Raw genomic sequence first — 13,674 nt, 5'->3', positions numbered from 1 at the left:
GGAGGGGGAGTACAATGTTGATTAGAACAATATCAAGCTTTTTTTGTCTCAAATTCCTATCAGCTATAAGAAATAAGAAGAATGGGGGGAAGAATGATTAATCATCTATTGTCACATCCCTTTATCCCTGGGGTAAACCATTCTCCTTTTGCATTCATTTCCTCTAAGCATCTCCCTTCTAATTTTAGTTTTGTTTCATGGAAACAGGATTAGAACAATGTATTAAAAATAAACCTTCCCTCTAATAATGATCTGCTTTGGTAGATTATAATTATTACTGAAAATTTAGAAAATATTATTCGTGATCATTAAACTTAGCAAAGTTTTTATTTAGTTTTGGGGGAAGCTTCAATCATAGTCCTATGCCTACAATTTCAGTTTTGCTAGAGATGCATGGATAGGAAAATGGACGGAGGGGAAGAGGTGGTTGTAGATCAGTTTAATTATCCGTCTTTTTCCTCTACCTCCATGCTTATTATTGTATATTTAGTACTGGCATGGTAAGGGTGTTTATTTAAATTCGAAGATTTTTTACTTCAACTTGTTTTTTTTTGAATTTTCTTGATTAAAAGATTTCGAAACAAAGATTAAATAATTATGTAACACACCATAAACCTTCTATTATGATTGTTGAAAAAATTCAAGAAAGGTTTAAAATACATTTCTGAAACATTCTACATTTAATTAGTATGATTGTAATTGTATTTTTTTATATTGATATTTTAGTGCAAAAGTAGCAAAATGAAAAAAGATTTAACTAAATATTTACTTTAATTCAAATTGAATTTGGCGTAAATATTGAATATTTTAAATGAGGCATAAAGCAGAATATTAGCTAATTCTATAATACATAATGTTGAAAGAATCAAAAGAACACTAACAGTTGTTCTGGTTGTTACACATTGCAGCTTTAATAATAATAGGTACAACAGCAAATAAAATAAATTTATATTTTTTCTGTTCTGTATATATAGGAAAAGGCTTTAATGTCAAAAGTGAGCTGCAAGGTTGATGTTAATTAAAAGAGTAAATAGAGAAAATAGTAAGCAACTAATAATATCAACAACAACAAAAATTCAATATATGATTTTTGGTAATATATTTTTATCTTACCTTTACAAAAAATTAATAAGGTTTTTGTCTGTCCCTTAAAATCTTAATAACAACGTATCCTATAAGGTTCTCCATTTTATAAAGCTTTTTTTCCTGTGATGTTTTAGGCTATTTTCTCTATATTTAGACATCAAGAGATTGTTATGTTGCGTTTTTTTGTTTCCCACCTACCTTAAAATATAGATTCCTAGAAGCTCGGGGCTAATTCTCTTATTTTATAGTATACTCTGTAAGATATTTAGTATGACAGGTATAATACTTTTAAATATTCAGAAATCAGCGCAAGTTTTTTGCTAAAAGAAATATTTAATGGTTTTAAACGGACACTTTTCAGGCGCACTACTCCACTACTACATACTTAAGAACCGTAGAGCTTCATTCGTCTGCTTCGCTGAGCGTACAGACCAACCAACACGGCGCGTACAGACCAAGTAACACGGCGTACAGACCAAGTAACACGGCGCGTACAACAAAGATCCAGTTACCGATGCGACAGCGACAGAGCTACGTATCAAATATTACAGTGAATTTCAACGTATTTATAGTGATAATAATAAAAACATAGAAGGCAGGTAGATAGAAAAATTTAAAAATAAATCCTCTGAATAGAATGATATATGTATAGTAAATGTGAGTAATATAAAAGTTAATAATTAATTAGAATAATAAATACTATCTATCTACATATATACACACAGTGTTGAAGTGTTATTTGAAGTGAAACCTTACAAAATAATATTTTTAGTTTAACTGTTGTTAATTTGTGACTGACCTCGGTTATAATTATACACAAAATTATTGTTATTTTGTGAAAATTAAAGTGAATAAAAACAATTAAAATCGCAAGGTAAGAAATCTTAATCTAGTTTTTAAGTAATTAACTTAAACTATGATAATTCTTTTCATTAGTAATTAAGTAATAACTAGCTAACGACCGTTTTTTAAAAGAAAAATAATGCAATAAAGATGTTTGATTTGCTATTTATCGTGAATAAACAACTAAATATAAACGAAGATAGACTGTTGACATTTTGTAAGAAGGTTCTTATGACCACTGAGGATCTGCTCTGCATCTTAATATGTCCGTCTGTTGAGCTGCATTTGCTATCAATATTTTGTAAGGGAATTTGATTGTGGTCTGTTGCTATTAGATTTGTATGTTTCGAGTATCTACTCTTTCAATAACTGTTGTTTTTATCTACTTGGTTGTTTAAATCTACTTGTACATTCCCATCCACGATTTTTTGTGCTTCGCTACTTATGGATGTTGTCATCCTTGTTTTACTATCAAATAGAATCAAAAACTATAAGAATATAAAAAAATGCTTTGCTATTTTTTTGCAATTTTTTGTTGCATGAGGATTGAGGATGACTTTAATTTAAATAGTTGTTTTTCTTTCTTATTGAAATTGTTTTTATCTTTAATTTGGCACTTTTTGGGAGTGGCAGATTTTATCTAGATTTTCTTTGAAAAACAATGGAAGAAATATATTTTAAAGTTAAAAAAAGATATCATTAAAATTCCTATTGAAATAATTATTTTAAACAAGGATAGCAATGTCAAAAGATAGACATATGATACTTACATAAATGAATTAATCAATTGAAATTCAATAAAAGGCTCCAAAGTTGTTAAGCCAACAAGTAAGAAATGACTTTGAGGACCAGTTTAATAGCCGAATGTCAACTTCCTTCCTAATAAAAACACTATAGTTGTTTAGAAGCATCGTTTCTAAAAAATAATTATTTGTTAAATTAGATTTTTTAGCATCAAATCATTAAAAAACAAAAAGTAATCGTATTTATAGTGAGTAATTATTTTATTATGCTCTCAATCAGGATCTCATTGCCAAATTTTGGTCAATTTCTTATGAATCATTACAGACAAATATGATTTTTAAATTAAATATGGGTTTTCGTTTCTGTATAATAATTATTTTGGCTAAAATAATTCAAGCAAATACACAAAAAGAGGTGTTTAAACATGATAAAAAGCTAATTGGAAGGAGTGTAAGGATAAACTTTATAAACCAACCAATTAAAATTAAGTAAAAGTTTCCTAGGTTGTTAAGTCAGTAAATAAGACAACGTTATTTTAAAACTTTGGGAACTAGTGTAATAAATAGCCATTGTCCCCTCACTGTGTTTTAATAGTATGCTATTTTTCTGATTTGGTATTGTTATTCATGCGCGGAAATTAATGCACATTGTTAAATTAAACCAAATCAAATTTGAAGATATGATCCACAAGAAGATTAGAAAGTTGATAAAAATATTCTTCGCTTCAATAACTAGACAAAATCATTATATTAGTATTTGATCAAATTTCTTTGTAAATTGAATATTTTTAATTAAAATTTGGTTATCCAATGTTTCGCCAACGTTTCATGGTTATAGGGATAGGACAATGAGTGATAAATTATTCTTTCCTTTAATTTCCTGTCTTCTGAAAGATTGCTATACATAAGAATAATGAAATCCATGAGAAGCGAAGCACAAATAAAAACTAATTTATTTCAATCATCTTTTCTATCTATTATAGCAGCCAAGTAAATAACATTTCTTTCAACGTTTATAGGACTAGAAATCAACTTGAGAAATTTCAATAGTATATCTTACAAATCACCTGATCTGAGTAAATTACATTTGAACATGTGTTCTACTCGATAGCGTTACAGAGCACAGACAGACAGAGAGACAGACAGGCCTTGCAACATTGGATTTTTATTCTAATATGATGAATTTTTTCCAGTGAACTATTCATGTAACCATGAGATTTTTTGTCTACGAGTACCTCCCTATTGCCAAAAAAAGATTTAATACCTATTGCAAGTTGCTAATGCAGTAAACGAAGTATGACATTTTATTTTACTAGGGATAAAGTCATATTATAACTATCATAAATAATAATGAATAATAGTTACTTATCGCATCGTATTTTAGACAGCTTTCCGTGGATATTATATATTATATTAATCTTACGGTTTTTATTTTAATATTCGTGGAATAATGTTTGTGATACGATGCTATACATGATTTTTAGTATGGCTAAGAATCGGTTCTAATCCAGTAGATACAAATCGGTTTCGAAGCCATACTGAAACATTACCCAAAACAAAATTGTTAATTCAACCCAAACTTCGCTAAAGTTTTACTTATGCCTATAGCTACATTAATTTAACCCCATTACCGATCATTTAATTCCTGCACTCATTAGGACTTAAAAGAAGTAAGATATTAAAAAGATTGCCCCCCCCCCCCCACCCCCTTGCAAGTTAAATGATTTATATAATAGCTTATTTCCTATAGAGCTTCCTACCTACAATTTATGAGGAACGTTGCAATTCTATAACTTTTTGGTATGTCTTCCATTTTTTTCCAGATATGTGATAAAATAACAATTGAAATTATGTCCCCAAAATTATTACGGACTGATGTATAGAGCAGTTGCACTACAAAAAACATTTGTTTGCATCATTAGTTATAGTTTTTTCATTGTTACAAAAATGAATATATAATTAACTATAACTTTTCATGTAATGTTTATAAAAATGGAGAGAAAAAAGTAATTATAGCCAGTAATAAAACACTTATTTAAGCTGTGTATTGCTATAATATGAGGCATTACAATTAAATCAACGCAATTAATGGACTAAATCAGCTCCATGCACCTTCATCTATACTTTTCTAAAGTTTTAATTTATTGCTATGAATACAATGTTATAAAAAATTGTCTAAATTTCCCACACAATTACTTTGTCCATCTGTCCAATTTTCCTCTCTGTAACTTTCTCTGTCATTTCAATTCTTTGTTTATTGTGCATGTACATATTTATTTTTATTGATTATCAGTAAATAGAGAGAGAGAGGACGATGGGCTGTTTATTACACTAGTCCCCGAAGAATCATAATAACATTTTCTTATTTGTTGGTTTAACAACTTTAGGGACTTTAAATGAATTTTGATTGATTGGATTATTAAGTTGAGTATCAAAAGTTTCAACCACTAATTGTAATGTACAGAGTAATTTTGTGTATTAATATTGGGGATGTACATTAATTTATCGGCCATTGTCTTAACCCTTTAGATCCCTGATCAGTAAAGCAATTAAATTAAATTACTTGAAATTTATTATCTATTTAACAAACGACATGATCTGTGATTTATTTACAAATTTTAAAAAAATTTGCTTTTACTGTATATAACAATACTTTACTTTTATGTTTAATCTAGATTCTTTTAGCTTGTTATTAATACACTTGAACATAATTGTCCTAGTTAATATGAAATTCGAATAAATCAATATTACTTACATAATTAATGCGTCCCTGAAAAGTTGTCAGCCTTGAAAACTAAATTAAAAAATATCTTTTTAAATACAATTTGGAATTCCAACAAGGATGATGTTTCAAAATGAAATTGATTTGCTACTCTTGTAATATTTTGCCTTATTGTCCCAGGAATCATCGATCCAATAATTAATATTATAGCATAACTAGATTATATATAAAATTGCTGTCAAAATCAACAAGCAAGGTTTTGATGAAAAGCCAGAATTACGAACTCATGTAAAAGAGCTTCGCTTTTAAAATGCATTTTTATTGTCTACTTTTGTCGTCTAAATTAAAATGTTTTAATATTTTACAATTTCTTTTGATACAAAACCTTTATATTGGAAACAAGGATGATTGCAACAAATAGCAGCGCAATTTAGGTATTTTTGATAGTATTCTCCTAAATGGATTTAATTCAAAACACAAATGCGCCAATAAAGCTTATTTTGACTTCCAATCAAAAGGTTGGCTTTCTATAAGATGGCATCCTCGTGATCATGAACTTAATGTAGAATCTATCTAATTTTACCAATTAGTACAGTTTATTTGCATCAAAACATTAAATTTTTCTTATTTTATAGATTTATTTGAAAACAGTTTTTTTAAATAAAAGAATCGAATTGCATAAACACAATTTTATAACACATTCACAGGTTGCTTATTTATGTTGGATTTAATTAGTTTAAATGTAAAAAAAGATGAAAGTCTACATTTACATTTACATGTTAAATTGGTAATTTTGGAAAGTAATGAGCTTCGTTATTTATACACGAAAGAATCATCCGATGCAGCTAAGACTTGAAACAAATTGGTCATTTGTTAATTCTTTCAAGAAAAATACCTTTAATGGTTTTTTTGTTGGCCTATGGGTGTTTCTTTAGGAATTTCGAATAATTTGATTCTTGTTCAATGAAGATTACTTAAAATGGGTTGAGCCAATTGACGATAAAGTAAAAGGAAACCTCCATTTAACCAACCCTCCTCACTACCCTTTTTTTCTGCATAAAATGCTGTCTTTTGAAGTAAAGTATCAGAAAGAAGAATGTTTAAAAGATATTTTTTGAGGTCTTTAGTTCAAAAATATAATTGTAAATAGTAGAAAAATTCAGAATTAAATACTTTCCAAATACATGCGAATAGACTTATTTTACCTGTATTTTAGTTTACTCAACAAAGTTTACCCCTCTCATCTAAACATTTTACTTTACATACACGTACACTTCCATTTAACTCCAGGGATAGGCCAATACAAGGTAAATTACTTTTCCTCCCAAATTTTTCGAAGTACAACTGAAAACTGAAGCATGAAGCTTTTTATGAGATGGTTATTTCCATTGGCCTACCCATGTATCCTTTCGAAACATTTAAAGTTCTGTGTAACTTACACAAGTTTCACTAGGTACTCTATTTTCTATTTTATCCGTACTATACATTTCCCCTTTCTACTGTTAGGTTTATTGTCTATTAACCACTAAAATCTTTTTTTTCGTGCTTATTAATTAATTAATTAAATTGTATTAAAGGTGACCTAAATTTTAGACATTTCATTAATTTTGAATTTGAAATTTTGTATTTCCAAAATGACATTATTATTTAATTTCTTAATGTTATTGCTAGCTTTTCACTTTATTTCAAATTTCCATAATGTTAAACTGTATATGTATAAAAAATAAATTTATTATAAGAATTTATGTGATGTTAAGGCTGAATTGTCACCTGAAATTTCAACAATATCTTATTCTCAAATATTTTTACAATTTATTTTAAAGTTAGAATTTAATAGGAGCTAAATATCATCTAAACTTTTTGTTTGATATTTTTTAGTTTAAAATCACATTCCTCGAAGGTGTTGGTTACACTCCCAAAAAAAAGATATAATGAGGAAATATCTTCAATTATTTCATACCATAATGGTTTAAAACCCCCCACCTCCGGAGAATTTTTGTGCTTGCCACTTAGGTTCGTGTTTCTGAATAGTGAAGTCGAGATTAAGATTAAAACAATGTTAAGTTATTTTTAATTTAATTTACAAATAAAAAGTCATTGTTTGTCTACATCAATTTAACTAGGTATGCCTTCACTTGAGCGCAGGTATACTTTTACTAAATCATGAGATCCTTATATTATTACAATAGTACAAACTAACCATTATCCTTTACTTTATTATTGAACACCTACTTTTGTTTAAAAGCTATTTGTTTCTATGATTATGGAACACCATGTTGATGTGATATGAAACACTGAAATGCAGGAACACAAAATAAATCAACTCTGCAGTAACAAAACTTTAATTGAAAAGTGTTGAAACTTTTATTTTTGATGAGTAGTTGCTTCTCCCCTATCTCAAAGGGTTTAATAGTTTTTTTATCTTCTTTAATTTCGTATGTACGTTTTTGGCTTAAGATCTCTATAACAGCTGAACCGTTTGGGCCTTACTTTTCAGGGAAACATGGTATATATCTACTGGTCTTTGGACGGTTTTTAGGACACCCTACCCTAAAAAACTACCTTCAAAATAAAACATCGAAGCATTATAGAGGCTAGGAGCAGGGATTTCACGACTATACAGCATTGAATTAAAAAAATAAATTCGATCGGAAGATATTTTGGCTATATTAACGGCTACGTTATGAACAGCATCCCTATTAGAACCTCTTATTTACCATAGTGACAAAATGATCAAAGTCTTGTTAATATATAATAACTGTAAAAAAGACTTCAGCAAAGTTTCCTTGGACACAATTTTTTATTCGCTTTTTTAGAGGATACCTATAGTCGACATAATAAAATTGAAAGTGTGTCAAAAAAAAAGTGATTCTAGATTTGATTGACATATTTTATTGATATTGTAGTTTTATGAATAAGATTTATTTTGAAAAGGAACTAAGTTTAAGTAGCAATTCATATTGATTGTGAATCAGCCAATCATAAAAATGTCTTGGAAGTATTTTTCCGGTTCAATCAATAGTCAAATTATATCTTCATTTTTTTTGTAAAGTAAAGTTTTTCTAAGATTATTGTTGGTCTGTCAATCGGTCTCAAGGTCTGCAATGCTACAAAAAGTCTGGCTTTAATTTTTCTAATATGTTAAAATTTAGGCTTTCATTTTTTGGATCTACTGCAGTTCACGGTAAAATATTGCTGGTAACGAATATTGCCAAAAATTTATGAATTTTAAAGGCTGCTAGCTGCCAAACGGCTGAATGTACAGATCAAGCCCGCACACTGTTTTAAGCGGCATAAAAAGGCCTACAAATAATCTGGAATAGCCATAAATCAATAATGCATAATTATCTCGAAGTGCAGAGAAATGCGCGAAAAAGGCCTATTTTACGCGTTTTTTCTCCAGTGAAGCTTTCCCTGTGCATACTTGGATCTTGGCTATTCCAGATTATTTGTAGGCCTTCTTATACCGCTTAAAATGGTGCGCGGGTATGATCTGTACGTTCAGCCGTTTGACAGCTAGCAGCCTTTAAAATTCATAGATTTTTGGCAATATTCGTTACCAGCAATATTTTACCGTGAACTGCAGTAGATCCCATTTTTTTCCTTCTTTAATGATTTTACATATTTTTGGTGATGTTACTCTCAACTGTCAAAAACTGAATTCTTTTACTAGTCGTCTGACTGAGCATATGCTAAAATATTAGTGACTTCTTTGTTTTTTTATGTTCTATTAATAATTTATTAACAACAATAATGTTACTAGTCTTTGATGTAATTTGTGGCTTGTAATATTGAGCTTATCCTGGACAAATTTGTCCTTGTGTCTTATTGCCTGAAGCCACATGGTACAGCAGAGTGTATGGTATTATTGTTGTCTCAATTATGGCAATTTTCCACAAGTTGTTTGTAGAGCACTGATATCCTCCCCCCCCCCCCCCCCCCCGGCCCCCTCCCACCCCATCAATAGTCTTTTTTTTCTCTGCCTAACCCCTTGCAGAACGCCCTAACTTAATCTAACCTAATCTTTCCTGAAGTAGACAAACAAACAAACGATAAACTACCCAACCCTTATTTTCAATTTATTTTAAAATAAGGAGGGTGTGGAGTGGGTATAAGTGCTCGACAGGGTACTTTATGTGAAAGTGCCTAATTAATCATCTTGTTGTTGTTGTATTCTTGATGAATTTTGTGTATTTATATTTTATAGAAATTAGGCCATGCTCCAATGATTACTCCAGCAACAATTCATGTCCATACAATAATGGTAAATGATTGTACTGCAAACAATTTGACATCTTTAGTTTTAATTAGAAAGAAGAGCATTAATAAAAATTATTGAGTTAAGCAAAGTATTCTTTTGATTTCAAGCTAATTCTTAAGTGAAACACTTTAGTAAAATGATCATTTTTTAGCAGCCCTTAGCGTTTGGTGTTGATCGTAAATTGTTGCGACTGCGATAACATGTTTTAGGCTTAAGTTGTTGAATTTTGTCGACTGTTGCTGTACATTATTGAAGTACTAGCAGTTGCTACTTTAGTAACGTTTGTATGAAGAAAAAAGACTGCGATTCGTTTAATCTGGTTAATGTGTTATCTAAAAAAGATACATTAAATCTGTTAAATATACATTTATGATTAGAACTTTTCCTTTAATGAGCAGTTTTTATTCAATTTTTTGCAGTTTTGTGAATCATACTTTAAGCAACAGATACTTATTCCTCTTCTGTTGTTTTATGTCTTAGAGAAATTCTCAGAGTTTGGTCTAAAAACATTTAAGTTTTACCCCCAGGGGTTCAGGGAAAGGAAATAGTCGATTAATTTGAACTGCCACCTTTTATTATAGCTGGCATTTGAATAGGAAAATAATTGTTAAGTTACATACTTCGTGGAACTTTCAGATCTTCATTTTCTACTTTCAGCCACACCAGTAGCCTTTGGGGGTAACTTATTAAAAAGAAAAGAGATATTGCCAGCTTGATTGAAAAAAAGTGTTAAAATATTTAAGATTGCCATTTTTTCAGCCCCCAATCCAAAATGGAGTTAATCTACTACTTGAAAGGAGACTTAAATAAAATAATAGGTTTGCGAAAGCTTAAATGACACACAAACATACAGACCGACGGATATAAAAGTGTTAATCTTTATATCTATTTCTTCCACATTTATTTGACAGTTTGAAGAAAAAAGTGGATATAAAATTGATTTAAAAAACATGAATTTTAATTTTTCTCATTGTTTTCTTAATCATGAGAACTATTTCAATTAATTTTATTAATTTTAAATGTTAAAAGCAATGCATCTAATAAACGAATAAGGAACAAGTTATAATTTAAAATTTAATTATTTACAGCTCGACAGCCGCACATTTTATGGCTACCAAACTGTAAGTGCAACTATAACTGTTATAAAAATGCTTACATAGATTTTTAATAAAAAGATTTTAAAAATGCAACTCCTGCTATTATTGTCAACAAACATGCGGCTTTGGCTGCGGATGTTTTAAATTTTGGCAGCCGGCTGTGGATTGCTGAAAAGACTGCAGCTGAAAAATTCTACCGCCAAAAGCCATGGCTTTTATACTTTAATTTGCCTTTATTGTCTTTCATTTATTATTTCCTTATTGGGTCTAATCAATTGATTGATTGGCTCAAAATCGTGATTGATTATCAACTATTTAAAACCAGGGAGATAGAGGATAATGGAAGTTAAATTAACTTACAACTCTTTATTTTCCCCAAAATCAACCACCTACAAAAGTTTGAATTTCAAATAGAAATTGGAAGGGTGACTATATTACTGTTTATTGTCTTATCCCTATATCCCTGATGTTCAAGCATGATTATAGGTTGTCTATATTTTTAGCTAGCTCATTCGTTAAGCCTTTATCAAATTATTTTGGCAGTGAAGATACTCTTAAACTTGTCATATATATTAGTTTAGTTTGTATGTAAGTCAATTTCAGTACTACAAATCAAGGATCTAAAGGGACAAGACAATGGCCAATAAATTGATTTACATCCCCAATTTAGATCGCTTACTACAAATACTTGGATAGCAACTAATAATCAATGTCTGTCTGAAATATTTTTTATTCACTTTATCAATTGAGATTGAGGATTCTCCCTTTCTTTCTCACAATGCAATGTAAGGTAATTCAATCTAATATCTTGTTATCTTTGCTTATTATAAGCTTTAAATGGAGGAAGTTAAATATACTTTATATTTACCTATCGTTGTATGTTTATTGTTTATTTATTTCTTAGTGATAATTACGATTTATTGATCCTATCTAATATTTTTGGTGCTGTTACACAAAGTGCCTGTTTGGTGATAACTGAACCACCCACCTCTTTTGTTTTTTTAATAAATTGCAAATTAAGATAATTTTTTGTCCCATATGGTTGGCCCTAACTCTACAGGTTTTATAATTGTGGTGCCATAACCCAGCGAGGCTATCTAGTACCTAATACAACCTAACCTAACTTAACCTGTAATAATAAACAAACACACTAAAAACGACTCCCCTTCCTTATTTTCAAATTAATTCAATAATAAGGGGGGGGGGGGCAGAGTGCTCAATAAGGTACTCCGTGTTAAATGGCCTATTTTGTAAAGTTGTATGAACTGTTAAATTACAATTTGAACAGTTATGAAACGTGCAAAGTTTGATAAGATTAGTTGACCCCCCAACACAATAAAAACAAAAGTAAAATAATAAAATTATACACTTTTAAGGAATATGCAATGCTAATACAACAAGGATGATTGCATTCATAGAAGGGATAGCTAATTGTTGTATCATGTTTCAAGAATTCAGTATGTTTTTTTTGAAGCAATAAAAATTGTCGGGTATACAATAAGGTTTTATTTGATGTACCATAATAAGATTACCAAACTTATCTTTCAATTAATGATTAGATTGAATGACCGTTGTCTACATATTTTAACTGTGCATAGGTATCACTATTTCCACTTTTTTAAAATGTATAAAACGTTTCAACGTAGTCAACACGTATGTCAAACGTGAATTATCAATATAGAGCAGCTGCACTCTACATACCACTACAATTATTTGCATTTGCTAACCTAACCTAACCTAGCACACAAACAACAATGAATCATGTGCTTATTAGAGGGTTTCAAAACTCAAGTTTTTTTATAATCTAAATTTTGTTCTATGCTTCTCCTAAAAATGTATGGCTTGAGAAGTATTTTTAACTTTACTAGCAGCTGTGCCCCTCGATTCTAGTTGCTGAGTATTCGAAGGGGTTTGAAAAAAGCAAAGAACTGTCTAATACCATCCCAAGACTCATATCTAAAATTAAACTAGCCTAAAACCATTCTAAAACATACCCAATATAACAGAATAATGAGAAAGTAAATCGAAAATAATGTTTTTAATAAACTATCATTGCATATTTATGATCTAATATTTATATCTTAATTTATATCATAATACATGTATCTTTAAACTCTCTAATTTGTTGCTCAAATATTTGAATTAAACTTTTGTTGTGTTTAGTACATAATTGTTGAGAGATATACAGATGGAGTGGTAGGAGTGTGCTGGCAATTTCATTTTAGTATCATATTTGCATCACATTATTTTATTACAACAGCACAAAATGTTTTATTTCCATTTGTTTCACTCTAACCAATATAAAATCCACGAAAACAGTAAAAGTGTCTGACTATGACGTCAGAAAAAATTAACAATTAACCAATGAGAAGCCAGTATTCACAATGGTAAAATATATAGCGGTCTCTCATTGCATTGGTTAATTGTTAATTTTTTCTGACGTCATAGTCAGACACTTTTACTGTTTTCAAAATCCAGCCCCTCTTGTTTGTATTTTTTAGCAGATACAGTTTGTTTTTATTTAACATAAGTATTGCTTGATTTAACCCAATTTCCATTGACAGAAGTTAGTATTTAATATCTCATTTTCGTCAATGACGTGGGACTTTTCAACCTTTCTCACATTTTTAGCTTAGCTCCTAAACTACAAACGGTATAATAATGATACTTTTGTACTTTAAATAAAACACAGTGTATTAAAAATCATGAGTATTTGATAATATGCGAAAGTAAATGCACACTCTCAACCCTATGAATGTTGTTCTGTTGTAAACCTAGTAATTGTTGTAATTCGATTGTTGTAGGGTTGTTTCATTGGATAAATATATGATCAAATTTACAGAAATTTATGTTTATAATTTCTGATTAAATAAACAAAAATGCCCCTTTAAGGTACAAACTGCTATTAGGGTTTTTTATAAA

The 13,674-nt window shown here is 29.6% G+C and overlaps 1 protein-coding gene across 1 annotated transcript in view; it reads left to right on the top strand.

Moving 5' to 3' along the window:
• Positions 1-1,566: 1,566 nt before the first annotated feature.
• The window catches only part of LOC145313727 (uncharacterized), a 105,376-nt gene continuing 93,268 nt past the window's right edge, over positions 1,567-13,674 (top strand). Inside the window, exon 1 of the mRNA XM_080153279.1 lies at positions 1,567-1,960. The gene's annotated coding sequence lies outside the window, so the exon portion shown is untranslated. The remainder of the gene's footprint in view (positions 1,961-13,674) is intronic.

Source organism: Acartia tonsa, chromosome 3, assembly GCF_053477335.1.
Source record: "Acartia tonsa isolate MP-2025a chromosome 3, ASM5347733v1, whole genome shotgun sequence".
Taxonomy (NCBI): Eukaryota; Metazoa; Arthropoda; class Copepoda; order Calanoida; family Acartiidae; genus Acartia; species Acartia tonsa.
The sequence above is the reverse complement of the archived record's forward strand: the minus strand, read 5'-3'. Positions and strand labels throughout refer to the sequence as shown.